Below are 12,073 nucleotides of genomic sequence, written 5' to 3'. Positions count from 1 at the left end.
TTGGGACTTTTGGGATTTATTTAGCTCTTTATGAGCTGGACTGGCAGTGCCACTCTCGTGATCTTCACTTCCTGCAGAGGGCCTCACGGGTTCTAATCTTGGCAGGGCTGAGTGGGCCCTTCATGCTTTTTGCCCAGCAATTAGTTAACAGAAACCACTACACTATACTAAAGCCCCGAGGCTTACATTCCAGAACCCGAAAGGGGGAGATAAAATATATATATAAGCTGGAGAATGTATTTCCACTATTGATCTATATTGAAGTAAAGACAATTTCAGGCGGGAGCCAAAATAAAGCCACGTTTAGCTACAAAAATCGGGAGTCTCCCGCATGAATCGGGCCTGTTGGTATGCTTAAGTGCCACGGGTTGGAGGTCTCATTGAAGGTCTAATGTGGAGACCCCCGAGAACGCCGCCGCCCATTGTGACCCCTTTGAGGGCCAGTGGGACCGCCCCAGGTCCACTCTACGTGCGTCTGACACTATGCAGAACTTTTTGACTTTTGTGGGGAGGAGAAGGGGCCACTGTTAGGGGCGGAGGAGTACCCCATGCCCACTGCTGGCTGCCAATCCTAAAAGGGAATTCTGGAGCAGGGCCGGGAGAGGGCGGGGCGCGCCTAGAAGGCTGTATTTAAGGGCTCCCTCCCACGCTGGGGGTCACACTTCTCCGGAGCGGATGCACTGATCGTTGCCGCAGACCCAAGCCGAGGAGCTGATCGAGGACGCGGCCGGTGCCGAGAAGAGGTACGTCCTGGCGCATGGCACTATGATAGCCTACAGAGGCGCTATAACAGCAAGATACCTGTGATACTCAAGGTAGGGTGCTGGTGCCGAGAAGAGGTACTTCTTAGCACTCTAAGCCATGATAGCCAGCAGAGGCGCTATAACAGCAGGATAACTGTGGGAGCCAAGGTAGGGTGCTGGTGCCGAGAAGAGGTACTCCCTAACACACTAAACTATGAAGCAGAGGCGCTATAACAGCTGCATACCTGTGATAGCCAAGGTAGGGTGCTGGTGCCGAGAAGAGGTACTTCCTGGCACTCTAAGCTATGATAGCTAGCAGAGGCGCTATAACAGCAGGATACCTGTGATAGCCAAGGTAGGGTGCTGTGCCGAGAAGAGGTACTTCCTGGCACTCTAAGTTATGACTGCCAGCAGAGGCGCTGTAAAGCCGCCGTTAGGTGCCCAGAAGAGGTACTTCCTGGCACATTGCACTGCGAAAGCCAGCAGAGAGGGAGAAACCAACACGTTACCCAGGGTAAGGGGCGGCTGCACATAAGGTAGAAGGAATATACCAGCTCATTACCTTAGCTGGGGGGAGGATGTGGCGTTACGGCCAGAGCTGCTGACTTTGGGGAAACCTGTTCATATCCCAGCGTCTGCTCAACACCCTGTGATTCTAGACAAATCACGTAATCTCCCAGTGTCAAAATATGCATCTGTCCTTGTGTAATGTAACTGGTGGTCATGTGAAGCGCTCCTACACCTTCGAGTCGATTTGGCGCTACATAAAACTTCAAAAATAAATACATTTGTCAGCGTTAGTTATAGGGGAAGACCTGACAACCTTGGTACTGGCGGTTAGGGGTACTTCCCCGATTCACTGCCCTGTGACAGCCAGGGTTAGGTTTGGTGCTGAGAGGCACAGCCCTCAGACAGAGCCATGTGACCCCTAGGGTTTGGTACCGGTGCAGAGAGGTACTGGTGCTGAGATCTGCTACCCTGGCGCCCTGCCCTGTGACAGCCAGGGTTAGGTACTGGTGCTAGAGGTGTAGCGTTGGCACACTGACCTGTGACAGCCAGGGTTAGGTACTGGCGCTGAGAGGTGCAGCGTTGGCACACTGCCCTGAGACAGCCAGGGTTAGGTACTGGTGCTGAGAGATGCAGCGTTGGCACACTGCCCTGAGACAGTACTGGCGCTGGGAGGTGCAGCGTTGGCACACTGCCCTGTGACAGCCAGGGTTAGGTACTGGTGCTAGAGGTGCAGCGTTGGCACACTGCCATGTGACTGGCAGGGTTAGGTACTGGTGCTGAGAGGTGCAGCGTTGGCACACTGCCCTGTGACAGCCAGGGTTAGGTACTGGTGCTGAGAGGTGCAGCGTTGGCACACTTCCCTGTGACAGCTAAGGTTAGGTAATGCGCTGAGAGGTGCAGCGTTGGCACACTGCCCTGAGACAGTACTGGCGCTGGGAGGTGCAGCGTTGGCACACTTCCCTGTGACAGCTAAGGTTAGGTAATGCGCTGAGAGGTGCAGCGTTGGCACACTGCCCTGTGACTGGCAGGGTTAGGTACTGGTGCTAGAGGTGCAGCGTTGGCACACTGCCATGTGACTGGCAGGGTTAGGTACTGGTGCTGAGAGGTGCAGCGTTGGCACACTGCCCTGTGACAGCCAGGGTTAGGTACTGGTGCTGAGATGTGCAGCGTCGGCACACTGCCCTGCGTTAGGTTGTCACATTTGAAGGTAAGACACTTCTCATTCCTTTGGATAAATACACCGCATACCTGTCAGATTTCACAACCACTGCGTTCTTTTTGCTGCCATGTTTGACACTTTGTAGGGCTGTTGTATGGGACTCCCTTTGATGGGGTGTGTTAGAGTTTCTGACAGTGATGTTCTCGCCGTTATTGGCCAATAAAGTCTCTAGTAACTTAACTGTTCCAGTCTCAAATTCTGCTTTGATAGAGAGAGATCACCTTTGGGTTACTTTTCCGTATAACATTTTTTATAAAAAATGTGTAAATACCCAAAGTGTTTAAACCGTGGCTGCCAAGAGTTACATCGTTTTTATTTGATTATTTTTCTATTTTGTAAAACTCGAGGATTGTCTGAAAAAGTCATACCCTGACATGGGTCCCCTTTGGAGCTGTGGTTTAAGCGAGGATTGCACAACGTATGTCTAAGGCAGACCAGACCATGCCACAGCTGCGGGATAGTAACAAAACGCATTAACAATTGTCAGTCTGTTGTTTTATATTATGTGAACCTGGCAGGTGTAATCTGGATCTATGCTGGACACCTCTCTGGACAGAGAAATCACACCGGTCTACGTAGTGCAGGCTGTGTACGCCCACGCGCTCACACACACACACGTGCACACTCACACAGATGTACACATATAAGCACTAACACATACAGGGGCGTAGGACACAATACATTTCTGGGGGGGATCCTTTACAAATCACCCTTTGTTTGCGAAATGCAGGCTTCGATAAATGTACAGAATCATATCGTTTGGACTGGAGTAGGGAGAAAGGAAGGCATGTTCTCACAGTTGAAAAGTATGTTCTACAGACTATTTAATGCATAGGATTATGTGCTCCCTATATAAACAGCAGCCATTTATTTCTATGTAATCGGCTACTTCTGATGCATCAAGTCACTGATTATAAAGAAAAGACGTCAGAACTCGACTTTAATAAGGTTCTTACATTTGGGTTCTGACTCACAATGCCTTCTGCCAGAGCCAGCAGCCAAGCTGAAAGGCAGGTCAGGTCACGGAGCACAATTAAAGCAACTGTTTAAAGCAACAGATGGAACATTGCTTTTCTTTCTTCTGCTCCATTTTAATAGCTTGCAGTGACAAAAGCTACGCACTAAGGTAGTGGTTCCCAACCTTTTGACTCCTGAGGACCCCCACTGAATCACTACTGGAAGCAGGGGACACCCAAGCATTTGTACCATTTAAATTTCAAATATTAAAAAAAGTAATTTGCAAAAAATACACAAACAAGTTCACATCAAACAAATACTCGAATATTTAATTATTTTAGATTAAAAAAATATGCAAAAATCAAAACATTTTAATGGGAAGATTGGTGCTGAAGCTCAGGTGACTAATTTTTCAATGTTTGATCGTATTTAGGAAAGCTGAATTCTCAGGTCAGATTCTAAATTTCCCAAGCAATTTCTGTTTTTAGATACATAAGATCTGAGAAAGCTTTTGACATAAATGTGCAGTGGGGAAAAGAAGTAAAACCATAAGGGCCTCTCATCTCTCCATAGCCTCTCTGTCACGTATAATTCATTTGCTTTATAGCACCTCTCATGCCAGTGCTTGGTCTGGAGAAGCACAAACTCAGCATTCAAAATATTACACAGTGATTAGCATTGACGTTAATAATAAGAATGTATTTCTATGCAAGCAAACCTTTTTGTATAATTTGTGCCATGCAGTTTGCAGGTAGCTCTTTGATGGCAGTTCATAGCTCACTGTGCTAGATTATGGTTGTAATTCATTAACTGCACAGTAACAAAAGAATCTCTGTGACAAAAGTAGTAACCCACTGAGCTATGCACATAAAATACTGTTCTTTGCATGATACACGTTCTCAGCAGAAGGAATAGTAACCATCCGTGCTACCTTAGATGAATCAAAACCGCCACTGGACAAAACTCCCATGTCGCTCAAGCAGGTAAATTAGTCACCAGAGTAATCTTGACTCTTTATTTCTGTGTGAAAGCTGCTGCATATGTTTCTAGAGGCCCCAGTTGAGAAGTGCTTTCATGCGGATCCCCTGGGAAAGTGTCATGGACCCCTGGGGGGCCTCGGCCCACAGGTTGGGAACCGCTGCACTAAGCTTTTAAGTGGTTTATGTGAAAGATGGTGGTTTGACCATGTATTATATGGGCTATTGTGTTCCCTGGCATAGACAATAAGGATATTGCCAGTCACCTCGGAGTGCCATACTTTATAAACAAACATTGGCAAAGCCAATAAGTCTCATCTATGCAGAGCTATTGGCTTTGCCAATGTGTTTTAGCCATGTTGTAAACTAGCATGGCTACTGTTCAGCATGGCTATAAGTTAATGGCAAAAAGGAGAATGATGTGTCATAGTGTGTTGTTGATTGGTGTGGTGCAGAGTGTCGAGGAGTGATTAGAGTGTTGTAGAGTGGAGACATAAAGAAGAATGTAGTGGCATAGAGTGGAGTAAAGTAATGTGGAGTGGCTTAGAGAGAGTTGAATACAGCATCATTTAGCGTAGTACAGTGTGGTATAGTGGAGTGTCATGGAGTGTTGTAGAGTGCAGTAGAGTATCGTAGAATGAAGAGGCATAGAATGTCTTGGAGTGGGATAGAGTGGAGTAGTGTGTCACCGAATAGAGTGGAATAAAGTGGCATGGAGTGGTATAGAAACAGTTTGTAGAGAGTCACAGAGTTTAGTAAAGTGTCGTAGAGTGGTACGGAGTGGAGTAGAGTTTAATGGAGTAGAGTGCCATGTAATGTAATGTTCTAGAGTGAAGCGTCGTAGAGTGGCCTAGAGGGAAGTGATGCAGAGTACTGTGGTGCAGAGTATATTGGCACAGAGTGCATTGCTTTTTAGTAAAGTGATGTTGAGTGCATTGGTGTGCAGTGCACTGGTTTAGAGGGGGGTGCACTAGCATAGAATGGCGAAGATTAGAGGGGTGCAGACTGGAGTGGCACAGCATAGATTGCAGTGACGTAGAGTGCTGTGTCAAAGGGTGATGTGGTGCATGATAGAGTGGCGTAGAGTGTAGTGGCATAGAGTGCATTGGTGCAGAGTACAGTAGAGTGGCATAGAGTTGAGCGGTGGAGAGTAGCGTGCATGGTGCAGAGTGGAGTGGCGCAGAGTTCAGTGGCAAAATGTGCAGAGTAGAGTGTCATAAAGGAAAGTGGCATAGAGTAGAGTGGCATAGAGTGCATTGGCGTAGAGCACAATGGTGCAGAGTAGAACAGAGTGGCGTAGTGTGCAGTGTTGCAGAGCAGAGGGGTGTAGATTGCATTGGTGTAAAGTGATGTAAAGAGCAGTGGTGTAGATTGTAGCAGTGCAGAGTAGAATAGAGTGGCAAACAGTGCAGTGGCATAGAGTGCTGCAGTAAAGTACAACGTTGTATAGTAGAGTGGCATAGAGCGCATTGACATAGGCTGTAGTGGTGCAAAGTAGAGTGGCATAGAAAGAAGTGGCTTAGAGTGCACAGGTTTTTAGTAAAGTGGTTAAGAGTGCATTGGCGTAGAGGGCAGTGGCATAGTGTGGAGTGGTGCAGAGTAGAGTTATGTAGAGTGGGGTGGTACAGTGTAGATTGCAATGGCATAGAGTGCAGTGTCATAGAGTAGATTGTTTCAGAGTAGATGGAAGTGGCATAGAGTGGAGTGGTGCAGGGTAGAGGGAAATGGCGTAGAGTGGTGTAGAGTACAGGGGTGCAGAGTAGATTAGAATGGCATAGATTGGATTGGCATAGAGTGCACTCGCGTAGAGTGCAGTGGAACAGAATAGAGTGCATTAAAACAGAGTACTCCGAGGAGTGGAGTGGAGTGGTGTAGAGTGGAGTGGTATGGAGTGGTGCATAGTGGAGTTCAGTGACATAGAGTGGAGTATGCATGGTGTGGTAACACACTGCCATTAAAAGCAACACATCTTCAATTGAAATGACCATTACATTTGCACAGACATACAGTTTTACTGATAAAAGTACATAGCACTTGTTAATGTGTGTAAATGTCATAACCTAGTGTATTGATTAGTTTTGATCATCTTAAAATATTTGTTTTCACCACACTTATATTTTTAATTATCTGCACATTTCATTTACAGACAATTAAAGTTTGTTGTGTGGTAGAAAAAAATATCACCCTAAAACCTTCTTCCATCACACCCCCGTAGCCAACATGATTGTCATTTAAGTCCTCTCACTTTGAAGCCGGAGAAAGAAAGATAAACACCATGCTCCAAGGGAAGAATGAGTTTGTCATTTGACCTCGGTCTTTGAGTGCACAGCAAATGTGACAAGATGAGAACAAGATTTAAAGGCCTGTTTACAGAAATCAAACACTGGTGGAAGGATGCAGTAAACAAGGCTGCTCTACGGGAGGGGCAAACTCAAGCTAGACAGCCTAAAACAAATACAGCTAGCAAATAGAAACCAAGCAAATGTGAGTTGCAAGCTACAAAGCCAAAGGTAAGCAATGGCGGGAATACATTCCCAGGGAAGCTTTCCAAATGTCCCTTAAATGTCTTCAGCAAACCATACAGCTGTGCTGTCTGGTCGGCTTCGACTTAAAGAACTCAGCCTTCGGCCTCGTTCCTCTATATGTTTATAGAACTCCTCTGTGACCTGCAATATCCTTATACTGTATGTCAAGGGGTACTTTATGCCTTATTTTAAGAAGTGTGTACTGAAAGTTATAACCTCATGCAAAAATAGCTGAACCTGCACACTGATCCTCCATACCCCCTCCTCCCAGACCTGTGCACTGTCCATCATCCCTACATCATTTGGAGGGGCGCTGTGTGCAATGGAACATTCATGATGATCCAATTATGATACACATCAGAAGATTGAAGAGATCTTGCCCTCTGTAACACAGATTAAAATATATGCAGAATTACCACTTCTTTCTCTGAGACCCAAAGGTATTTGAGTTCTGGCATGTACCTTTTTATTCCACGTTGCTGAAGACAAGGATGTTGAACGATCAACCTCATCTAGCCTAATCCACACATCAGAGTAAGGATTCTATGCTCATGAAATAAATACTGCCACTACTCGGAGATCTGACAGACTACAATACAATATGTCATCTAAACACTGCGATAGTCAAACTGTATCTTGCTATTTAGTGCCTTTTACATACACTTATGGGATGGACTGCACTCACTGTATTTTCCTGTAACATTATGAAATGTGTGCAGAATTATTACAAATGCATTGATACAATCACTGTATTGCCGATGCATTGGTGGCTATTACCAGGGCCACTGGAATTATGCATTGGTGCGCTGCGGTGTTTTTCGCATAATTATGGATTTGCTGCATTTGCCACAAAATCGTAATCTACAGATTTAAACAAAAAATTGTTTCTAGCTCGAACAGTTCACAAGTTACTAAAAGCGCAGCAACACGTGTGCTAGGTGACCAAACCCCCTTTTAGGGCTATTTAGGAACTCCCTTGAGGGTGGGTCCCCAGATTTGATGTGGAAGACTCCACCAGGACTCCTCTGCATCGTTTACTTCCACTTTTGGCCACTGGAACTGCTACTGGACTCTCTGGCGGGAACTGCCAAAGCTGCAACTCCTGTGACAACGTTGCTTTGCAACATTGTTTCTCCGGCTCCTTCTAGCAACTGCATCATTTCCCCAGCTGTGCGTCCTCTGAGGTCGGCGAGACTTCAGCCTGTGCCAAGAAGCAAGAAGGAATCTCCCTTGGAGTGAAGGAGTCACCTACAGCAACGACATCCAGCTGCGTGAATCTGCTCTCCTCTGGAACTGCGTGGTGGATTTTGCATCAAAGGTGGCTGTCTGGAGTGGTCCCCTTGGTCCTCTAAGCTAGCTGTCCAACTTGGGAGATAAGGCCTTGCCTCTCCTTGCAGGACAGTACCCCTGTGCACCTGTTCCAAGGGATCTTCAGTCTCCAAGTATCCCTGGTCCCAAGCACTTCTTCCTGGTCCCAGCACTTCTTCCTGCCAAGCATAGTCTCCTCTCTGGTGCTCCAGTGATGTGGGACTCCTCTTCAGGTGTGCCGTCTGGGCCTCACTGCAACTTACTATGTATGCTACCAGTGGGTTGCCTGTGGGGGCTGCAACTGCTTCTGTTGACTCTCCCAACTGCTCAGGGTCATGCCGGACTCCCCTCCAAGGGCTGAGTCCCTGGGACCTGCTGGTCCTCTTCAGCCTTGCAACTCTTCTTTTGCTCCTCTTGCATTTGCCAAGGCTTGTTGGTGGTTCTCCAACACTACTGACCATCTGCAACCTGAAAACAGACGTGGGACACCATATGCACTGCTCCAAGGACTCCTCTTCAGCTGCTGGGCTCAATAGCTGGTCTTCTTCTTCCGCTGTTGACCTGGTTCTTCATCCACAGGAAGGTGGGTAGTTGCTACTGCCCCCACTGGACACTACATCATGGACTGGACTCTGTCCCCTTTTTTTGCAGGTCCTCTTCTTCCGGAATCCAGCTTTGGTTTCTTCTTGTTTCGTTCTGGTCTTACATAATAATTTTTCTAAGTCCTCCTCTTAGTCCTTGGGATGACCAGATACTTACCTCCTCTGTCCTGGTCGCTGGGGTTCACTCAGGTACTCACCTCTTGGGGTTCCTAGTTCTTCCAGCTCCACTCTAACAACACCACATCCACGGGTGGGGGACTGTATCTCGCATTCCACTTTCTTAGTATATGGTTTGGCCCTCCCCTAGGGCCCTTGCTATTTCCACTAAGTATTGCCAATGTTTGTTGTTTTCTATGCTAATTGCTGTTTGCAAAATATGTATATAATTAGTGTGCACTTTCCATCAGTTGGGGTGAACTGCCTACAGGTAATCTAGTGTTGTGTTACTATAATAAAGTGCCTTTATTTTTGTAACACTGTGTGGTTCTTCATGTGTGTAAGTGCTGTGTGACTACAGTGGTATTGCATAAGCTTTGCATGTCTCCTAGATAAGTCTTGGCCGTTCATCCACAGCTACCTCTAGAGAGCCCTGGCTTTCCAGACACTGACTGCACTTCACTAATAGGGGATACCTGGACCTGGTATAATACCTAGGTGTTCACCATACACCAGGCCAGCTTCCTTCAAAATTTGCCTCTTCTTGCTGCATAATTTAGTTATTACTGTCACATAATCTGGCCCTCTCCTGTTAGATAATTCCTGTGGCCCTGACTATCACCAGTGTATCCTCTTGTAACTGTTATTATTTATTTGTATTTTGTTCTGTCTCTACTCATAAAAATTGAAACTAGTAAAACAAAGTCAAATAAAAGTCAAACAAGAATGTTAAAAACAGAAAAGATATACACTTCAATATGCTTAAGTATGTAATGATAACAACATAGCTAATAACGCTAGGCAAAACTGCCCAAAATGAAAAGTGCCTTCTCCCTGTTAGCCATGTTGTAATCCAACCGTTCATTACTTAGATAAAAAGCATTATGTGTAAATGTTAGAAAGAGACACCCTTATAGTAGCTAAATTAGTCTGAAAAGGTAAATTCTTGACGTCCCTGTATCACCAAAAGGTGTGATCCTAGGCAACTACAAATACTCAGAGCACAAGTACTACAAAAAGAAGTGGGGGGACTGTAGGAAGGTAGCCTCTTTCTAGCCTTGTTACCCCCACTTTTGGCCTGTTTGTGAGTATATGTCAGGGTGTTTTTATTGTCTCACTGGGATCCTGCTAGCCAGGACCCCAGTTCTCATAGTGGAAACCCTATTTTGTCATTGTGTTTGATATGTGGCACTGGGATCCTGATAGCCAGGACCCTAGTGCTCATAAGTTTGTATGCCCTGTATGTGTTCCCTGTGCTTGGATAACCAGAACCTCAGTTTTTATGCTCTCTTTGCTTTTAAAATTGTCTACAGGCTAGTGACTATTTTCACCAATTCTTATTGGCACCCTGGAACACCCTCATAATTCCCTAGTATACCTAGGTACCCAGGGTATTGGGGTTCCAGGAGATCCCTATGGGCTGCATTTTTTTTGTCACCCATAGGGAGCTCAGTCAATTCTTACACAGGACTGCCACTGCAGCCTGCGTGAAATAATGTCCATGTTATTTCACAGCCATTTTCACTGCACTTAAGTAATTTATAAGTCACCTATATGTCTAAACCTCACCTGGTGAAGGTTAGGTGCAAAGGTACTAAGTGTGAGGGCACCCTGGCACTAGCCAAGGTGTCCCCACATCTTTCAGGGCAATTTCCCCGAACTTTGTGAGAGCGGGGACACCATTACACGCGTGCACTACATATAGGTCAATACCTATATGTAGCGTCACAATGGTAACTCCGAACATGGCCATGTAACATGTCTAGGATCATGGAATTGTCCCCTCAATACCATTCTGGGGGGACAATCCCATGCATCCCTGGGGGTCTAGCATAGAACCCGGGTACTGCCAAACTAACTCTCTGGGATTTTCCTGGCAGCTGCAGCTGCTGCCAACCCTCAGACAGGTTTCTGCCCCCCGGGGCCTGGGCAGCCCAGTCCCAGGAAGGCAGTACAAAGGATTTCCTCTGAGAAAGGGTGTTACACCCTCTCCCTTTGGAAATAGGTGTTAAGGGCCTGAGAGGAGTAGCCTCTCCTGGCCTCTGGAAATGCTTTGAAGGGCACAGATGGTGCCCTCCTTGTATAAGCTAGTCTTCAGTTCAGGGATCCCCCCAGCCCTGCTCTAGCATGAAACTTGACAAAGGAAAGGGGAGTGACCACTCCCCTGACCAGCACCTCCCCAGGGGAGGTGCTCAGAGCTCCTCCAGTGTGTCCCAGACCTCTGCCATCTTGGATGCAGAGGTGTGAGGGCACAATGGACACCTCTGAGTGGCCAGTGCCAGCAGGTGATGTCAGAGACCCCTCCTGATAGGTGCTTACCTCTCTGTAGCCAATCCTCTTCTGAGGGCTATTTAGGGTCTCTCCTGTGGGTTTCTCTTCAGATAATGAATGCAAGAGCTCACCAGAGTTCCTCTGCACTTCTCTCTTCGACTTCTGCCAAGGATCGACCACTGACTGCTCCAGGACGCCTGCATAACTGCAACAAAGTAGCAAGAAGACTACCAGCGACATTGTAGCGCCTCATCCTGCCGGCTTTCTCAACTGCTTCCTGGTGGTGCATGCTCTGAGGGCTGTTTGCCTTCACCCTGCACTGGAAATCCCGAAGTAATCTCCCGTGGGTTGACGGAGTCTTCCCCCTGCTACCGCAGACACCAAACTTCTGCTTCACCTGTTCTATGGGTCCCCTCTCATCTCAACGAGCGTGGTCCCTGGAACACAGGAGCTGGATCCAAGTGACCCCCACAGTCCAGTGGTCCTTCTGTCCAAGTTTGGTGGAGGTAAGTCCTTGCCTCCCCACGCCAGACAGTAATCCTGTGTACTGCGGGAACTGCAGCTGCTAGGGCTTCTGTGCACTCTTGCAAGGATTCCTTTGTGCACATTCTAACCCAGGTCCCCAGCACTCCGTCCTGCATTGCCCAACTCGCTGAGTTGACCTCCGGCTTCGTGGGACCTTCTTTTGTGTTGCTGAGTCGACTGTTGTGTTCAGCTTTCTTGAACGCCTGTTCAAGTGCTTCTGCTGGTGCTGCCTGCTTCTGCATGGGCTCCCCGTTACTGGGTGCCCCCTCTGTCTCCTCTT

General features: G+C 47.1%; 1 protein-coding gene across 1 annotated transcript in view; it reads left to right on the top strand.

Moving 5' to 3' along the window:
* The first annotated feature begins 658 nt into the window (after positions 1 to 658).
* LOC138246633 (guanylate-binding protein 2-like) overlaps positions 659 to 12,073 on the top strand; it is a 90,784-nt gene continuing 79,369 nt past the window's right edge. Inside the window, exon 1 of the mRNA XM_069201344.1 lies at positions 659 to 743. The gene's annotated coding sequence lies outside the window, so the exon portion shown is untranslated. The remainder of the gene's footprint in view (positions 744 to 12,073) is intronic.

Source organism: Pleurodeles waltl, chromosome 7 (genome assembly GCF_031143425.1).
Source record: "Pleurodeles waltl isolate 20211129_DDA chromosome 7, aPleWal1.hap1.20221129, whole genome shotgun sequence".
Taxonomy (NCBI): Eukaryota; Metazoa; Chordata; class Amphibia; order Caudata; family Salamandridae; genus Pleurodeles; species Pleurodeles waltl.
The sequence above is the reverse complement of the archived record's forward strand: the minus strand, read 5'-3'. Positions and strand labels throughout refer to the sequence as shown.